Source organism: Erinaceus europaeus, chromosome X (genome assembly GCF_950295315.1).
Source record: "Erinaceus europaeus chromosome X, mEriEur2.1, whole genome shotgun sequence".
NCBI lineage: Eukaryota > Metazoa > Chordata > Mammalia > Eulipotyphla > Erinaceidae > Erinaceus > Erinaceus europaeus.
Window position 1 is genome coordinate 32,669,930 of NC_080185.1, and position 7,938 is coordinate 32,677,867.

Here is a 7,938-nt window from a genome sequence, read left to right on the forward strand (position 1 = left end):
TTATAAAAGAAGACTCAAAATTAAATTTGTAAATCAAAGAATACCAAGAAATTATTATTACTTCCTATGTCCATACAGCATTTCAAAATTCTTAGTCTATGTGTTCTTAGTCTCATGTTACTATGAGCTAGAACACCCAAACCGAAATACATCAGGAATTAACACTGTATTCAGTTTCCTATAAAATGTGAATTCAACATTTGCATGACTGACTAAATCAATTTTTAGAGAAGTCATGTTCATCAAGTGAGTCAATCAGTAATACAGTGTTTGAACTTGTATTTTATTCCCTGCATAAGTGAGTCCTAGAATGCAAGAAAGAACATTGATATCAAATTTGAGGGTGTGGGAATAGTTCAGCTTGTTAAAACATTAAATTGCACGTCGGAGATCCCAAGCATCCAAATTTAATCCCTGACACCATTTTATGCCAAAACTGGGCAGTTGGAAAAGGGTAAGAATAATGAAAAACACCAGTGTTTCTGAAGCACAGAGGATAATTTTACTTCAAATTTAAATGTATCCCATAGATAAAGTTCTTTAGTAGATACTATATCAAGCTACTACATGTGTACAGATGTAATGCAGATGTGCTTGATTTTGTCCAGTCCTTCAAATGCTATCCAACTTTTGTGGAAAAAAAAAAAAACAGCAAAAGGAGGCCAGGCCATGGCTCACCTGGGAGAGTGCACACATTAACATCCATCACAACCAGCATTCAAGTCCAAGGTCCCCATGTGTCTCTGAAAAGCAGAAAAACTTGAGGGGCAGGGAAGCTGCAGGTCTCTCTACTCTTTTTCTCACTCTCCTTCTGTATCCGTCTCTGTCTCTCACCCTCTATCAAAAAACTTACTTCCAGAAGGAATGGAGCCAAACAGATGTCAAATCCCAGCAATAACACTAGTGGAAAAAAACAAAATAAACACGGAAAAGAAAACCAAAAGAATCACCTATAATCTTAGAACGGGAACAACAGAAGCAACTGGTGGCATCTCTTTATAAGATACACTTATATGCAAATAGCATTAAATAACATAAATTATGGTGAGGTCTTGTATCATGCAGCAAATCCTAACAATGGAATTTTATTTATTTATTTATTCCCTTTTTGTTGACTTTGTTGTTTTATTGTTGTAGTTATTATTATTGATGCCATTGTTGTTGGATAGGACAGAAAGAAATGGAGAGAGGAGGGGAAGACAGAGAGGGAGAGAAAGACAGACACCTGCAGACCTGCTTCACCTCCTGTGAAGAAGCCACTCCTCTGCAGGTGGGGAGCCAGGGGCTCGAACCGGGAAACTTATTCTGGTCCTTACTCTTTGCGCCACCTGTGCTTAACCTGCTGTGCTACCGCCCGACTCCCCTAACAATGGAATTTTTAAAGTCAACCCAATTTCCAAATAATGTGGTAATAACAATGATTATCTATTTTCTTCTTACACCCTAAGACATCAGGAACCTTATCCATTCTCTGTATAATCCATATTTCTTCCAGTCCTGGAACCTCTGCGGTAGGATTTGCTTTCCTGCATGCTTCTCTCAATTCATACTATTTGATACGGCATCTGCTGATCCCAACCTAATCAATGCAACAAGTATCATCTGGGCAAGTTTCACTTTGGACTGTATCCAGAGATGTCAGGCATGGAATGTCAGCCCTCCAGCATCATTACTTTGCCACCAAGTTCTATATGCTATCATGAACTGAGAAGAAGTGACATATCCTTTTTTCAGTGTCTCTTCACTCTTAATATAGTTGTCTTAGTACTTTTTTAGTTTTCTCAAATTCATCCTCTATCTTTATAAATCTATTTTCTGTCTCAGTTGCTTTCTCTCATTTCCCTCAGGTCCATTCTTTAGTTTGGCGATTTTGTTACGATATTCAATTACAGTATTAGCCTATTCAGCTAATTGGGCTCTTAAATGAGGTAATTAAGCTTTCATTTTTTAAAATTACATTGAGATAGTTCATGCTTCCTTTCCCAGTATTATCTGTTGTTTTTACATTTCTTATAATATCTTTATTAAAGTCTTTCTGCAGTCTTGTGATGATCTCATCAACTAATGCTTGGATGGTTTCATCATTATTATTTGCTTCAGGCTTTTTGCTATTTTTTTTTCCTGGGCTTCTGGACTGGTTCACTGCTGCAAAATATTTTTTGGGGGGGAAAGGGGTCTGGCTGTTATATTTGGTGTCTTTTGGAATGTGTGACCAGGGTTTTCACCTATGTAGGTTTGCACAAATGTTCTATTTAATGTATTTCTCTCTGAATTGCATGTGCAGAGCATTTTTCCTTTGCAGATACAAATGAGTCCTATCATAAAGCCCTGTAGGAACTCCACAGAGATTACTTCACTTGTGATGAATGTGGGATATACCAGAGTCCCTCTACAGAGGAAGACGAGTCAAAGTAAGCAACTCCCAAGTAACAGAACAATACATCCCAGTTTACAAATTTCTCTGAGAGCAGTGTAACAGTCAGGTGGGGTTTTCCACAGAAGCCTGGGTCAGGTTTTAGATTCTGTGTGTAGGAGCAGTAGTTGTGAATCTTCAATAATCAATGAGGTTCCACAGTAATTTTTGATCACTCTACAATGTAGATACTGGTTGTGGTGGAGGCCTGGTGGTGGTGCACCTGGTTAAGCATGCATAGTACTAAGCACAAGTGCCCATGCAAGGATCATGTTTCGGGCCTACACTCCTTACCTGCAGTTGAGAAGCTTCACAAGTGGTGAATCAGGTCTGCAGGTGTCCCTTTCTATCTCTGCCTCCTTTCTCAATTTCTCTCTGTCCTACCCAGTAAAAAAAAGGGGGGGTTCAGGCGGTAGCACAGTGGGTTAAGCGCACATGGTGCCAAGAGCAAGGACCTGCATAAGGATCCGAGATCCAGCCCTTGGCCTCCCAACCTGCAGGAGAGTGGCTTCACAAATGGTGAAGCAGGTCTGCAGGTATCTGTCTTTCTCTCTCCTTCTCTGTCTTCCCCTCCTCTCTCCATTTCTCTCTGTCCTATCCAACAACAACAATAACTGTTGTTGTGCACAGGCCACGGAGAAGAGAGAGAGGGGGTCTGGAGCGAAGAGGCAACACAAATCTTTATTTGCGCTGGCACCTCAGAGTTGGGTGCTAGAGAGGCAGGTTGGGCCACGTGGAGGTAGCGAAAATGGCCACCTCACGCAGTAAACTTTTCTGCGTCTGAACACAGGAGTGAAGTGCTGGCAACAGAGTGAGGTGCGGAAGAAGAAGGGCTTTTATAGGAGTACCTTTCACGAGAATGGGAATGGGGAGGAGTAACCATAGCACTCCAGGATAGGATAATAACTCTCATGAGAATGGGAGGGGGGAGGAGTAACCAAAGCACTCCAAATATCGCGGGGATATAGACAATGCCCTGAGGGCACAACACGGCTGAACAGGCACTCTGAGAATGTCCCAACTCTCGTGGGAACTAGAAGTAGCCTGAGGGGAAGACATGGCAGATGTGACTGCATTGGCACAATTTCCCAGCATCTCCCCCTTTCCTTTTATCTAATGCCCAGGGCAACAGTGTTTAAAGTCTATAAACTACTCAGGGTCAGTCTATGAAAAACCAGCAACGTGAAGGGAAGGAAGCTGCTGTAAAATTGACAAAAGTGTCCAAAGGGTATAACAGCAAGTCCGATAGAAGTCTCAGTCCAAAGTGGGCGACTAGGGGGAGAAATGGCAGGGGATGAAATGCTGCATGAGGAAGGTCAGCTTCTGCAATTCCGCTTTTCTGTAGATGTATGTTTTATGGTTTTATTTATTTGCATAATTAATTAGAGAAATAATATTTTTAAAAATGTTTTATTTAAGAAAGGATTAATGAACAAAACCATAAGGTAGGAGGGGTACAACTCCACACAATTCTCACCACCCAATCTCCATAACCCACCCCCTCCCCTGATAGTTTTCCCATTCTCTATCCCTCTGGGAGCATGGTCCCAGGGTCGTTGAGGGTTGCAGAAGGTAGAAGGTCTGGCTTCTGTAATTGCTTCCCCGCTGAACATGGGCGTTGACTGGTCAGTCCATACTCCCAGTCTGCCTCTCTCTTTCCCTAGTAGGGTGTGTCTCTGGGGAAACTGAGCTCCAGGACACATTGGTGGGGTCTTCAATCCAGGGAAGCCTGGCCAGCATCCTGGTGGCATCTGGAACCTGGTGATTGAAAAGAGAGTTAACATACGAAGCCAAACAAATTGTTGAGCAATCATGGATCCAAAGCTTGGAATAGTGGAGAGGAAGTGTTATGGAGGTACTCATTGCAAACTCTAGTGTACTTATGCTTTCAGGTATATATTTTGCAGTAGTTTATGGATACATGTGAACATAAGCTCTCTCTCACAGAAACTGGTGTATATCTAGGTTATGGGACTTTGTTAGAAAGTGAACCACCTGAGATGAAATTAGAGTGTACTATAAAAGGAAAGGTCTCACCCGAGTAATGAAGCTGAAGGGTTGTCATTCCACAAGTGAAGTCTCTGGATACAGCCTGAGGTGAAGCATGTTGAGGTGGCAATCATTGCATTGGTTAGGTTGTGATCGGCGGATGCAATATTATTTGGTATGGATTGGGAGATGCATACGGGAAGGTGGGCCCTATCCAAGGGTTCCAGGACTGGGGGAAGTAGGGGCTCTATAGTGGAGATGTGAGGTTCCTGCTGTCTTAGGGTTCAAAAACACAATCGATAGTAAATGTTATCATCACATTATTTGGTAATTGAGTTAACTTTGAAAAGTCCTTTTGTTATGGTTTGCTGTACAGTATCCAGTATCTTGTACATAGCTGTGCTATTGGATGCTTCTAATCTACTTGGTCTAGGCTTTTGAGAGAGTCCGCATATCAAATACACAGCCTATATAATAAAAAGATTCAGTTTGTCTTTTGAAAAACTTTGAGACATACAACTGATTTTCCCCCTCTCATATTAATTAACTACTGATTTATATGTCTACATTTTGCTAGGAGTGTACATAAACACCATTCCCACCACCAAAAGACTGTGACCCATCCCTCCCACCCACTCCCACCCCCCACTGGCCCAGGAAGCTGCATGTCTACCCCTCACCACAGGGTTTTTACTTTGGTTATTGTTACATGGGTACAGTTTGTCATCCTTTGTCTGCATACCAAACAAACCACCAACTTAAAGTCCTCCTCCACTACTGTGCATATGTTGACAACAGCACTATTTGTAATAGCCGAAACATGGACAAGACTCAGATGTCCAACGACAGATGAGTGGTTAAGAAAAGTATGGTGTATATATACACAATGGGATATTGTTCAGTTATTAAAAATGATGAAATTGTATATTTTGCCTCATTGAGAATGCAACTAGAAGGATTTATGTTGAGATCAGCCTGAAGGAAAAAAATAGTAAATGATCTCATTTATAGATGGAATATAAGAAACAAGGAGAGAAAAACAAAATATACGGTGAAACTTTGACTTCACGTGATCTATTGCAGCAAAGTCAGGAACATTTGGGTAGGGATGAATTATTTTTATTTATTTTTATTTTTTACAGAGACAGAGAGATACAAAGTGAAAGCGACTATGGCACTGTTGTAAAACTTCAATATTTCCTTCAATGTGGTGGGGCCAGTTTCAAACCAGGGTCACTCAAGTGGTAAACAACACACTAGACAAGTGAGCAATTTTGCTGGTCCTGAAATGTCTTTTCATGATATTTAATATATAGTATTATTTAACTTAGTTACATGCATATGACAATTTTAGTCACAAATAATAACTAAAGGAAATGGCAGTATAACATTTTTAAGGTATATTGTGTATTTCTTTCATTTGTGTAAGAAAAAACATTAGAATAACACTGTGATGTGAAGAAACACTTCACATCACATTATTTTAGAGAGAGACTTTTATAAAACAGAAATTCACTTATACTTTTCACTGAAACACTCAAGAAAATATATAATGTAATAAAATGCCAGTAAAATATTGGAAAACTTCTGCCATAATTGATGAAGTTTTCCCAATACACATAAAGTTAATGACACATATTATATGGGAATATCTATTGATGCACCTAGGAAATCTGACATGGTTTAAAAAATCATTTTTTTAATTGTTTATAAATGCCTAATATATGAGAGACCCAGGGAAGTTTCCAAACATACTTAAGACAAATATTTTTTACTAGTTATCAATATATGTATTCTTTTTCATCACCATATATCATCCTTCTTAAAAAGTGACTTGTTTATTTATTTTTAGGAAACAGAACAGAGCACCACCGTTTTCTCAATCGTGGTGATACCAGGGATTAATTTGGGATCTCTTAGGCCTCAAGCATACAAATTAATCTGTGTTCTGAAATGTTGAGCTGTATCTCTAGCTCCACTTATCATCTTTTTGCCATCATTATAATTATCATAAATGTCTGCCTACCACCCATTTTTATATCTACCTAATCTATCTATCCATCCATTTGAAAGATTTTAATTCTTTCACTTTGGTAAAGTTTTGGAAAAACTTTGTTAATTCACTAGGGAGACCACATGTGGTATAACTGGAACAACTATCCACAAAAGTAAACCACACCAATGTGTCCTGGAGATCCGATTCCCCAGAACCCCACCCTACTAGGGAAGAGAGAGACAGACTGTGAGTATGGATCTACCTGTCAACTTCCATGTTCAGCGGCGAAGCAATTACAGAAACCAGACCTTCCACCTTCTGCATCCTACAATGACCTTGGGTCCATACTCCCAGAGGGTTAAACAAAAGGAAAGCTATCAAGGAAGGATATGGGATATGGAGTTCTGGTGGTGGGAACTGTGTGGAGTTGTACTCCTCTTATCCTATGGTTTTGGTTTTGTCAGTATTTCCTTTTTATAAATAAAATAAAATAAAATCCTTTATGAGAATAGAAATGGAAGAACATGTGTAGAGGATGCAGATCAACACATACTTTGTTTACAAGGGTAAAACTGGAGAAAAAAAATAACACCTACATAAAATTTATTTTCTATCACTATCAAATTTTAGTTTTTAACAATTACAGAAACTATACAAAAGCAGGTTTTGACCTACTCTTGTCTAATTCTGTAATTTGAGTATCAACTATAATGCATTGCACTGGGGTAATCAATATCAAATCCCTGAAGGAATAAATAATTCTAATATACTGTTAAGGAGAAATCTGAATAAAATCTACATCTTTGCTGCTGTTGTCATTAGGAATTTTCACATGGCTAATCAGACCACTTTCCAGGTGAACTATCTTGGCAGCCCAAAATGTTCATCATTAGTTTGCCCTAATCTTGTCTGGCATTTTTTTAATAAGGTGGGTACAATTTTGGATATATTTAAATGTCAAAAGACACAAAAGAGTGACACTTACACATTAATAATTTTGAGTTATTAGAAGACTTGTATTAAAATAATATTACAAAATAAATAAAAAACATAAAAGTAAAATATATTGCAACATATTCTAGTAGAATTTTACTAATTCAAAAATTAAAAATTGTCAGTTAATAACTGGAATTTATTAGATATAATTAAATTTATTTTTTATTATATTTATTCATTTTTCTTTTTGTTGTCCTTGTTTTATTGTTGTAATTATTGTTGTTGTTGTTGGATAGGACAGAGAGAAATGGAGAGAGGAGGGGAAGACAAAGAGGGGGAGAGAAAGACAGACATCTGCAGACCTGCTTCAAGGCCTGTGAAGCGACTCCCCTGCAGGTAGGGAGCAGGGGGCTCTAACCGGGATGCTTACGCCAATCCTTGCATTTCGTGCCACGTGCGCTTAAACCGCCGCACTACCACCCGGCGCCCTATAATGAAATTTCTTATCTCCTTTTTCTTTACAGTACAAAATAAGCCAGATACTATTATTACCATATTACAGATGAGAAATTACAATTATATTATGCGCACCATTATTTATCCT